The sequence below is a fragment of the Triturus cristatus genome, chromosome 1_1 (assembly GCF_964204655.1).
Source record: "Triturus cristatus chromosome 1_1, aTriCri1.1, whole genome shotgun sequence".
Taxonomy (NCBI): Eukaryota; Metazoa; Chordata; class Amphibia; order Caudata; family Salamandridae; genus Triturus; species Triturus cristatus.
The window spans coordinates 597105854-597118159 of record NC_140579.1 but is presented as its reverse complement, the minus strand read 5'-3'; the positions used below and the strand labels follow the sequence as shown (position 1 = coordinate 597118159).

Here is a 12306-nt window from a genome sequence, read left to right as displayed (position 1 = left end):
GCACCCCACCTCCGAGACATCATCAACACCTCCTTCAACACAGCAACTTTCCCGGAGAGCTGGAAGCACGCCAAACTCAGCGCTCTGCTGAAGAAACCAACAGCGGACCCGACCGACCTCAAGAACTTCCGCCCCATCTCGCTCCTTCCTTTCCCCGCCAAAGTCATCGAGAAGGTCGTCAACAAGCAACTGGCAGCCTTCCTCGAGACGAACGGATCCCTCGACCCATCACAGTCCGGATTCAGAGCCAACCACAGCACCGAGACCGCCCTCATCGCAGCCACCGACGACATCCGAGCCCTGCTCGACAACGGCGAAACAGCGGCACTCATCCTCCTAGACCTCTCCGCAGCATTTGACACTGTCTGCCACCGCACACTAGTCCAACGCCTCAACGACACCGGCATCCAAGGGAAGGCTCTGGAATGGATCATCTCATACCTCTCCGGCAGAACACAGAGAGTACGCCTCCCTCCGTTCCGCTCCGAGGCCACCGAAGTCATCTGCGGCGTCCCGCAAGGATCGTCGCTCAGCCCCACTCTCTTCAACATCTACATGAAACCCCTCGCTGCCATCGCACGCCAACACAACCTCAACATCATTTCCTACGCCGATGACACCCAGCTAATTCTCTCCCTCACGAGAGACCCCGACACCGCCAAAGCCAGCCTGCACGAAGGGATGACAGACGTCGCTGAATGGATGAACATCAGCCGCCTGAAACTGAACACGGACAAGACAGAAGTCCTCATCCTGGGACCATCACCCTCCGCATGGGACGACTCCTGGTGGCCCCCAGCACTAGGCACCGCACCTGAACCGACGGACCACGCACGCAACTTGGGCGTCATACTGGACTCCTCCCTATCGATGACCAGACAAGTCAACGCCGTCTCCTCAGCTTGCTTCCACAACCTCCGCATGCTCCGAAAGATCTTCCGATGGATCCCAACCGAGACCAGGAAGACGGTCACCCACGCTCTCGTCACCAGCAGACTAGACTACGGAAACACCCTCTACGCCGGTACCACGGCCAAGCTTCAGAAAAGACTTCAGCGTATTCAGAACGCCTCCGCCCGACTCATCCTGGACGTCCCCCGACGCAGCCACATCTCGTGCCACCTGAGAGACCTGCACTGGCTCCCGGTCAACAAGAGGATCACGTTCAGACTCCTCACCCACGCACACAAGTCCCTCCACGACCTAGGCCCAGGGTACCTCAACAGCCGCCTCACCTTCTACACGCCCACCCGCCGGCTACGTTCCGCTAACCTCGCCCTCGCCGTCGTCCCTCGCATCCAGAGAGCCACCGCTGGAGGAAGGTCATTCTCCTACCTGGCAGCTAAGACTTGGAACTCCCTACCCGTCCACCTGCGGATGACCCAGGACCACCTGGCCTTCAGGAAACAGCTCAAGACCTGGCTGTTCGAGCAGTAGCAGACCCCCTTCCCCAAGCGCCTTGAGACCCTTACGGGTGAGTAGTGCGCGATATAAGTTCCATGATTGATTGATTGATTGATGGGGCACAGGGTCAAGACTGATATGCATATGGCTGGGTTCAAACTGGAATGGCATGGTGAGCAAAAAAACGATGGATTTAGGCCCAGATCTCTGTACTGGGGTGAATGTATGACATTGTTCTGCATTCTGTCCATCAATTGTTGTTTTTGCATTTGTCACCCCGAGTGGGACGGGTATGCTCAGACGTGAGTCCCGTGCTCTCCATGCCACTGGAATCAAGCTATCCTGGCTGACGAGGGCTGAAAGCCCGAAACCGGTCCTAGGATGCTTGTTTCCAGTCCAGGGAGGACCTGGCTTGGCAGTTCGGGCTGGACTGTTCCCATGGGGCACAGGGTCAAGACTGATTTGCATATGGCTGGGTTCAAACTGGAATGGCATGGTGAGCAAAAAAACGATGGATTTAGGCCCAGATCTCTGTACTGGGGTGAATGTATGACATTGTTCTGCATTCTGTCCATCAATTGTTGTTTTTGCAGACATCTCTGGCAAGCAGATCGAGCAGATCTTACGTGCCTGAGGTGTGAGCTCAGAGACGACAAGGGGCGTGCTGTGATTGCAAACACGCACCCTGCCCCGTCACTGAACACCGCCCTCAGCCTCCACTGGGAGAGGTGGGGGGGTAGCTCCACACTGTGCAAGCGAGGAGACAGGCAGGGCTGCGAACAACAGGGACAGATAGGTGGGGAGATTCCAGGAAGGCAGGGCTGGGGTAAAGCAAGGGGCAGACCACGACATGATGTAAGGGTTGCCAGGAAGCTTTGGGATACGAGTCCGTTGTTTTTGTTCAGTGCTCCTGCACTGACCACGTGGGACGCTTCGTACGGCGTTTGAGTTTTTAAATGTACTTACTGGCTGTGTGAGCGTTTGTTGTGAAAGGAGCGTCATATGAATTAGGATCCCACGCGCCCATTTATAAGAAATAGGTAAGGATGGCTGTGACACGGCGCAGAGGCGATATTTTAGAATATGGTAATTTGAGCCTCAGATGCAATTTTGGTATGTTTATATTTGCAGCGTAATAATTCCGCAACTAGCTGGGTGAGAGAATCTGTATTTTGAGTGACGCTCCGTCGATTGTTGAGAGAATGAAGTAACGAAGGTAAGTGTCACGGTATATGAAATCTGATGAACGCACTAGGTTAATTTTCTACTCTTCTGGTTATTTATACGGACAGTTGCCCTTTATATTTTGTAGTGGGCTTCCAGGTGATTTTGAGACCGTCGGAGGACGGAGCCCTGTTTGCAGGGCATTTGGATTGGATACGAGAAGTGAGTGTTTATGAGGACTTTATTTGGCTCATATAGTAGATCTTATTGACACTAGACACCAAGATAATTATGCATGGATTTGTGCAACACTATAGTACCACACGAAAGTCTTCACAGTGGCACGATCCTTTGTTAATATTTGTAAAGAATTTATTCAGTCACTGGGCCCTTGGTGGGTGTGAGTCTTTTGACTTAGATTTTTCTCCAAGAGTGGTGCGGTGGTCTGGGGTAGGGCACACAGAGTGATTGGACAGGAGTATTTTGATATTTGGGTATGTCTTGTGGTATTTATGTTAGGACTAAATATTATTTTGCGTTCATGTAGGTTTCCTTACCCTTGTCCTGAGGAGGCCAAGAAAGAGTACGAGGCCGAAACGCGCACGCGTCGACAGTCTTTTACAAGAGGAGTCTGAACATAATTGAGATTATTTTCTTATTAATGAATGCACACTCATGATTTATTATTTGGAGAGGGATCTTTACCTTGTGTGCTGAATTGACTACCTCATGAGTGGATCTACTTTATTTAAGAGGTGACCATTGTTTTCTATTTCTGGAGGGGGTGTGGGAATGTACGAATATATTTTTGTGATGTGTATATATTTGTATTGATGTTTAGTTGTTTGAAAGAAGAAAAAAAGATTGTTAAAATATTGATGACTAAGAATCAGTATAACTAATAACAAAAAGAAATGAAGATAACTAAAATATTTTTATAAAAGATGTGCTTATGGTATGTGACTCTGTTTAATTAATACTTAAGAATTGACAACAGGACTGTGTACTGTTCATAAGGAAATATAGAGTTCCTTAGATGCTAAGAGATAGATATTTTTTCCTCCTTGCCAACTTGCTTCTATGTTGTGCTTAGTATTTCGCCCAGGTAAAGGAGGGTGATTTGGGTGACCCTCGATTTTTTCTTGCTATAGGATGCTCTTTGTCAGCACGACCCGAAGGGCCGCATTCTCAGAACTTTCCCCGGTCTTACTGTTGACTTGGGTTTGACTTACTCCCTAGTTTCCAGGAGTAAGAAATAGTTACTTGTGAAAATGTTTTGTGAATTGGGCCTCATGCTTTCATTTGACAACCTAGCACACTGTGGGGTGGTGGTGGTCCTAGAACGCTGTGGGGGCGGTGGTGGTCCTAGAATGCTGTGTGGGTGGTGGTGGTCCTATCAGGTTGTAGGGGCGGTGGTGATACTATGAGGCTGTGCGGGTGGTGGTGGTCCTATCAGGCTGTGGGGGTGGTCCTATCAGGTTGTAGGGGCGGTGGTGATACTTTGAGGCTGTGCGGGTGGTGGTGGTCCTTATCAGGCTGTGGGGGCGGTGGTGGTCCTTTTCAGGCTGTGGGGGCGGTGGTGGTCCTTATCAGGCTCTGGGGGTGGTGGTGGTCCTAGTACGTTGTGGGGGTGGTGGTGGTCCTATCAGGCTGTGGGGGCGGTGGTGGTCCTATCAGGCTGTGGGGGTGGTGGTGGTCCTAGCTTGCTGTGGTGGTGGTCCTATCAGGCTCTGGGGGTGTTGTGGTCCTAGAATGCTGTGGGGGCGGTGGTGGTCTTAGAAAGAGCACACACCTAATATCCAAAAATACCAATAATTGAGATTTGATTATGTGTCCTATCTAGGTAAGTGCCTTCACATCTAGCTACTGACAAAGTCAGACACACAGCATTTCCCCCTCTCACCCCCCACCCCCCATTCGTGGTTCTGAGGAAACAATTCGTACTGCAATTCAGGGATAAGCCATCCTTTCAAACAAATGACTAAGAGCTGGGCGAAGACATCCGGAAGCATGTGATGTAGAAGTAAAAGTCCAATGCCTACAACTCACAGAGACTAACCATCGGCAACTCAGTCTGAACCCTACTCTAAAAACGAAAGTTGAACCCCACCGCCAGGCCACTTCTCATCTGAATGGGAACAGAATGACCTGAGGCAGAGACTAGTTAAATATGCCCGATAACCTTCAGAATCTGGGTCTGTTACATTTAAAATTATAAGGCGATTCTGTCAGGAGGCAATTTTTAAAACAAGGTTCGCTAGCTCAGTAAATGTTTCATGGAATACCCTTAACAAGTTATGTGATGGCTTGCCACAACACAAGCAAAACAAACTGTATTAGGAAATGTAGGGTAAACAATGCGTCACATATAAGTGTTCCACAAGGTAAACAGCATTTGTAATGCAATAGGTCTCGCATTTACTTGAGTTTCAGCTATTGACATTGCAAATAACAATGCCTTTTACTTTTTGTTTTAAAAACATAAATAAAAGGCATTCATTTACAATGCCAATAGCTTAAACTCGAGTAAATGCGAGACCTATTGCATTGCCAATGCTTGTTGTATCTTGGCGGGCTCAACCCTGATAGTCAAGGGACTACTTACTTTGTTCTCTCAGGAGGGATCTACAAATACAATTGCCTAAAGGTTTCCCTTTATCTGTCTCTAGATTTTATTCTAGGGCGCTTTGGTAAGGTTAACAAGCATTGGCATAGCCAATAGGTCTCGCCTTTGGGACCTTATAAGTATTTAGCCATGCAACAGTTGCATAACTAAATACTTATAAGGTCCCAAAAGCGAGACCTATTGGCTATGCAAAGCGGCCGTTGGGCCGCGAAAGTGAAAGTGATCGCAATCGCGATCAGGATCAAACATCAAAGCGGCCGTGTGGCCGCGAAAGTGAAAGTAATCGCGGTAAAGCGCGGCGCGCGCGCCCGCGCACATGCACTGTGGCTCTAGGCTGGCCTGGTAACACTTTTTGGAGCCCTCTCAATATGTCTCGCATTCCATTCCACCCCTCTATCAGTGGCAGTTCCCTCATTCTCCACGAAATACTCAACTATGTGAGATCCGATAGTTTCACAGAGCGCCCCCTCCTGTATGGCTGGATGCACCTACACCACTGTATTGTTAGTTTCAAAGGTCTGTGATAGGGCAGTATGTGTCCGAGTTATTCGGCACTGTAGGCATGAGGGAGCATATTGTTGTTACATAAAACAGGTCTATTGTGGTATGAAGTTGATGAAAAGAGGGAAAACGAGTATTCTCTCATATTCATCTGCGTGGAATGGCAAAAGCCGTGCATGTGACCATTATCTAGCTAGGCTTAGAAAGCCCTGTGCTGTTCTTGTTGAGACAGTGCCCTGCACAGCGGGGAGGATCCGTTCAATGTTGTGTCAAAACTGTGTTAAAGTCTTAACCCCATATTCTTGGAACTATCAGGTTCAGACTAAGGTGGGTGGGAGATCTGTTTGGAACCACGATTCATTACTATTGGATGCATATATCACGACCAGGGTAGTTGGTGCCCTGTCCAGCTGCCCCTCAACCACCACATATCGTCCCTCAGGTCAACCATATGACCATCTGTTAGACCTGGCACCTTTTAGCGTGTTTTTCTTGTTTTCTGACCTCCTGGTTTTGACTTTGCTTTTGCTGGTTTAGTGTCTCTGTGTACTTTATTTCACACAGCTGTTCAGTGTTAAAGTGCAAGTGCTCCTATTGTGAACTATGTTATGGATTGGTGTTTTCGTGATTGGCATGTTGGATTTACTTGTAAGTCCCTAGTAAAGTTCACAGAGATTGCCAGGGCCTGTAGATCAAATGCTACTAGTGTACCTGCAGCACTGATTGTGCCACATACAAGAGTAGCCCTGTAAAAGTATCTCAGACATCCGAGTGCAGTGTCTGTGTGCAGTCTGAACTGCCATGTCGACCTGGCAAGTGCACCCACTTCCAGGCCCTTACCTTCCCTTTTATTACATATATGTCACCCATAAGGTAGGCCTAAAGTACCCCTATGGGCAGGGTGGGGTGTATGTGAAAGATAGGACATGTACTGGTGTGTCTAACATCTCCTGATAGTGAAATACAGTGTAATTTGTTTTTCACTATTGTAAGGCTATCTGTCCAATAGGATAGAATAGGGAATACTTTGTAACATCCTACAAGTATAACTTCCCCTGGAGACAAGTTGAAAGATGGAGTTTAGTATGCCTGAACTCAGAATATAAAAATACATCTTTTACTAAAGATGATTTTTATATTGTGCTTGAAAATACCACGTTTAGAAAGTGGGTATTTTCTTGCTTTGCCACCCTGTGTGCCTCTACTGGATTGTGGATTGACTGTTTGGCTTTGGAGTGACAGGGCCTGGGGATGTACATTCTCTTCAGTCAACAGGAGCAAGACCTCTGACCTCCTGGTCTGAGACCTGCTCTCTCCCTAGCAGCTCCGCTGTCTGTGCCACCGCTGCTGACCCCATTCACCTCCGCCTGGTAGGTGTTCGAGGCCGCTGTCATCAGCTTCTGTGCTGTGCCCGTTTTTCATCCGTCGTGGTCAGTGCCCTGTAGGTTTGTTATTGTGCCTTGCTCTGTTTTTTTCCCTATTCTGGTTCTGCTCTGGTTTTGTTATGCCATGTTCTGTTTTCTTGCGTCCCCGTGCCCGTCTCCTTTCCTGCCGCTGCTGCCCCCATGGCTCCTCCTGCCTGCTGCGTCCCGCTCCCAGATGAGCTTCCCTCCCCCTTCCCTATTTAATTGCAGTGCTGCGTGGCCTCATGACACACCTGGAGCAGAATCAGCCACTCAACCCCTCCCATTCCGGCTTCCACAGCAATCTTCTGTCCTGGTTTTGTTGTGCCCTGTTATGTTTTTTTGCTTCCCAATCACAGCACCAAGACTACTCTGATTGCAGCCACCGACGACATCTGAACCCTACTCCCCCTGCTGCTTCCCGCTCCCGCCCTCCAGCAGCACTTCCTTCCCCCTCCCCCTTCCCTATTTAATGGCGGCCGCTGCGAGGGAGCAGGAGCAAAACCTATGACCTCCTGGTCTGAGACCTGCTCTCCCCCCTGCAGCTTCGCTGTCTGTGCCGTCGCTGCTGCTCCGTTCACCTCCACCTGGTAGGTGTTCGAGGCTGCTGTCGTCCGCTTCTCTGCTGTGCCCGTTTTTTCATCTTTCATCTCTCGTGGTCAGTGCCCCGTAGCTTTGTTATTGTGCCTTGTTTGTTGTTGTTTCCTGTTCTGGTTGTGTTCTGGTTTTGTTGTGCCCTGTTCTATTTTCTTGTATCCCCGTGCCCGTCTCCTTGCCCGAAGCTGCTGCCCCTGCAGCTCCTCCTGCCTGCCGCTTCCCGCCTCCCAGCTGCGCTACCCTCCCACTTCCCTAATTAATGGGGGCGCCGCATGGCCTCATGACACACCTGGAACAGAATCAGCCACTCAACCCCTCCCATTCTGGCTTCTGCAGCAATCACAGCACCAAGACCACTCTGATTGCAGCCACCGACGACATCTGAACCCTACTCCTCCCTGCCGCTTACCGCTCCTGACTTCCAGCTGCGCTTCGTTCCCCCTCCCCCTTCCCTATTCAATTGCGGTGGCTGCGAGTGAGCGCGAGCAAGACCTCTGACTTCCTGGTCTGAGACCTGCTCTCTCCCCAGCAGCTCCGCTGTCTGTGCCGCCACCGCTGCCCCGTTCACCTCTGCCTGGTAGGTGTTCGAGGCTGCTGTCGTCCGCTTCACTGCTGTGCCTGTTTTTCATCTGTTGTGGTCAGTGCCCCGTAGCTTTGTTAATCTACCTTGTTCTGTTTTTGTTTCCTGTTCTGGTTCTGTTCTGGTTTTGTTGTGTCCTGTTCTGTTTTCTTGCATCCCTGTGCCCGTCTCCTTTCCTGCCGCTGCTGCCCCTGCAGCTCCTCCTGCCTGCCGCTTCCGCCTCCTAGCTGCGCTACCCTCCCCCTTCCCTATTTAATGGGGGTGCTGTGTGGCCTCATGACACACCTGGAGCAGTGTCAACCACTCGACCCCTCCCATTCTGGCTTCTGCAGCAATCACAGCACCAAGACCACTCTGATTGCAGCCACCGATGACATCTTCTGAACCCTACTTGACTGAGGAGAATCAGCAGCCCTGATCCTCCACGACCTCTCTGCAACCTTTGACACCATAGCCCATCACACACTGATCAAAAGACTCCACCACATCGGCATCCAAGGGAAGGCAGCCAGATGGATTACATCCTTCCTCCACAAAAGAACACAGAGGTTCTACCTACCACCACATCATCTGCGGTTCCCCCCAGGGCTCATCCCTCAGCCCTACGCTCTTCAACATATACCTGACCCCACTGGCCAACATCCTTAGAGCCCATGGTCTCAACATAATATCCTATGCAGATGACACCCAACTCATCCTGTCCTCCACCGATGACCCTGCCACCACCAGGACCAGCATCCACAGATGCATGAAAAGCATTGCCGACTGGATAAAGATGAACTGCCGGAAGCTGAACATGGACAAGAAGGAAGTACTAATCTTCGGTAACAATAGCAGCCACTAGGATGACTCCTGGTGGCCTTCAGACATGGGAACTGCACCCAGATCTGCATACCAAGCCAGAAACCTCAGAATCATCATTGATAACAAGCTCACCATGAAATCACAGATCGACGCCATCTCCTGTGCCTGCTTCCTCACTCTACACATGCTACAGAATATCTTCAAATGGCTTCCCCTGCACACGAGATGAAACGTGACACAGGCCCTCATCACCAGCTAACTGGGCTATGGCAACGCACTCTTGTTAGGAATTGCCACACACCTCCTACAGAGACTGCAAACCATAAAGAACGCTGCAACCAGACTTGTCCTCGACCTCTTCTGACGAACCCACATCACACCCCACCTCAGTCAACTCCACTGGTTCCCCATACAGAAGAGATGCCAATTCAAGCTGCTGACCCACAGACATAATGTTCTACTCAACCAGTGACCCGCCTACATCAACCACTGCGTAAGCTTCCCCCAACCATTGAGAAGACTAGTCTCTGCCTCCCTATCACTGGCCCTCGCATCCACCGAAGCAGAAGTGGAGGAAATTTCTTTTCCTCTTGCTCTCGTCGCTGCAAAGACCTGGAACGTTCTCACCATGCAGCTCCAGGCCATCATCTCACTTCCTGAATTCCAATGGGCCCTCAAGACCTGACTGCTCTAATGAGCTGTCAGGGACCAACAAGCACCTATTGGGTGATTAGCAGCTCTTCAGAAATCATGATTGATTGATTGATTTAAAATTGCATATCTCTTGTTCCACTAATTGGATTCTTGTCGTTTTGGTGCCAAATGATTTATTACATTTACTCTAGTTTTCTGAATTATTGTGGGATTTTTCTTGTGCTGTGTATTCACTTTATTATTGTTTGAAGTGCTGCATAAATACTTTATATATTGCCCCTAAGTTAGGCCTGACTGCTTTTATGCCAAGCTACCACCTGGTTCAGCACGGGTTGATTTGGAGTTTGCTTGTGTTTCACCCTGGCAAGAATTATGGTTTCTGCCTAAGTAGGGTTTCACCCTCCTCAACCAGTAACTTAGGGGCATATCAACAAGGGGCAGCGATAATATTATCGCCGCTTTAGAGCCCGTTTTCGAGTGCGAAAAGCGGCGATAATATTATCGCATTATCAACAAGGACACGCTAGCGTGTGTTTCCTTGCATTAGCGCCCCTTGTCAGCACGCCTCCCATTGCATCGCTAATGAGATGCAAAGGAGGCGTGCCTGACAAAACACCATGGGAAAATATCGCTAACCCAGCTTCGTCATATTAACAACGAGATTTAACGAAATTTGAAATCGCGTTAAGTATGCCTTAACGCAGGAATTTAACGTCTGTTAAATTCCTGACTAAGGCATGCCTAACATGGGGGGTGGATTGTGTGGCTAAGACCACAGGCCCTATCACCAAGGATATCGCCGTTTTCCATGGAACATAGCTGGAAAACCAGCGATGTTCCATGGAAAACACCGCTATCACTGGAATAATTATCGCCATTGCGCTATGTGTTGTTGATACAGCGCTAGCATGGCGATAATTTACAGCGATAGCCGGCGATATGCAATCTCACGCTAAGAGCGGCCAGCGATAATTATCGCTGCCGCTTGTTGATATGCCCCTTAATTCCTATATGTTCCAAACAGGGAGCCCCAAAATATGTCTTGCCCAGGGCCTCCAAGATTCTTAAGACGACACTGACCTTCAAGTAAGCTATTGTGTACTACCCAACAAAATGCAATACAGACACAACACTCACGCATCCCATCCCACCATCAGTAATATCACAGCCTTTATTAGCAATGCTGGCTGCATCGGTGATATTGGGATGGACAAGCTATTCCTGAAGGGCTGGCAGCGTTTCAGATTAGAAATAACACGCAGCTATTGGTATTACCACACAATTTACCACATGTTATTGAATAATTACAGTCCTTTTGGAGAATTTATCCTCCGGAAACTAATGTGGCATTACCAATTGCAATATTGCCGCATGCCGCAATGTCAACTTTGCCAGAAACTGATGTTCTAGCCTGGTTGGATTACGGGCTGAAGTCCCGAGCTCTACATGTCCTTCAACACTAAGACATTACACTCAGGTGTGTCTCTAAAATGAAGAAAGTTTTTGCTGAAAACCGATTATTTACATTTAAGCACATCTAAGCAATTTATATTTGAGAAATAGTGGCTTGTGATTACTAGACCAAATCTGGTGATTTTAACAGCAGATTTCTGCGGTTGGCGGTAACTGCAGTCCTGCCTCGATGGAGAGAGTTTTTCTTGTGTCCCTTATCACAAAGAGCAGCGCCTGTGCCAGAGGGGATAATGACGTCAAACCCGCTTCATTAGCTGAGTAAACACCACAAGACAGGGAGAGGCAGACAGGTGGCGTTCTGAAAATGTCACCGAAGTCACTGAAGCCCTAACCTAGGGCGCTATACTCAGTGGCGGCTCCTCCATAGGGGCGTTTGGGCGTCGCCGCACTGCTTTCTCGCAGCGCGAGAAGCAGAAACATAAAATGGTAAAAACTGCCATTTTATGTTTCTGCTTCTCGCACTGCGAGAAAGCAGATGTGCCTGGTTGGGGGCGGGAGGGTGGGCGGCCACGCTTGAGGGCAGGGGGGGGAGTGGCTTACCCACTGTTGTGGGTCCTGACTGTTTGGTCGGCCCCTGGAGCCGACCAGTCAGTCAGTACCCACAACAGTGGATAAGCCACTCCCCCCTGCCCTCAAGCACGACTGCCCACTCTCCCTTTTTCTCCATAGAGGAGAAAACGGCGCTGCTGGGGCGCCCTCCCCTTCGCCTCACCAATCACAACGCTGCCATTGCAGGTTGTGATTGGCGGAGGGGAGGGAGGGAGGCTGCCTTTTCTTCTGATGACGAGGCGAGCTGTAGGAAATGGCGCAGGAGCAGGATGGCGGGTGTCGGGAGTCGGATCCATCCAGAAGGACGGAGTAAGTTTTATTTTATAGTTTTACAGCTTTCCAAGGGTTCCAGGACACATTCCTTTTTTAGCAGCACTCGTGGCTTGAAAAGGGAAATTGCCAATTTTGAAGCCCCCCACACCACCCCACAGACACACGCTAGGTTTTCCAACGTGGAACTTATGTCCGGCATGTCTCCCCTCACCTAGGACCTTCCCGCAGTACCCGAGTGGGGAAGCTTGTTTTGCCTGCGTTGTTGAGTGTACCAGAGT

At 49.6% G+C, this 12306-nt stretch overlaps 1 long non-coding RNA gene across 2 annotated transcripts in view; it reads left to right on the top strand.

Annotated features, from left to right (window-relative positions):
* Positions 1–2257: 2257 nt before the first annotated feature.
* The window catches only part of LOC146870688 (uncharacterized), a 56812-nt gene continuing 46763 nt past the window's right edge, over positions 2258–12306 (top strand). For both annotated transcript variants that reach the window (XR_014979025.1, XR_014979024.1), the window contains exons 1-4: positions 2258–2444; positions 2536–2620; positions 2717–2790; positions 3116–3323. This is a non-coding gene — a long non-coding RNA (uncharacterized LOC146870688). The remainder of the gene's footprint in view (positions 2445–2535; positions 2621–2716; positions 2791–3115; positions 3324–12306) is intronic.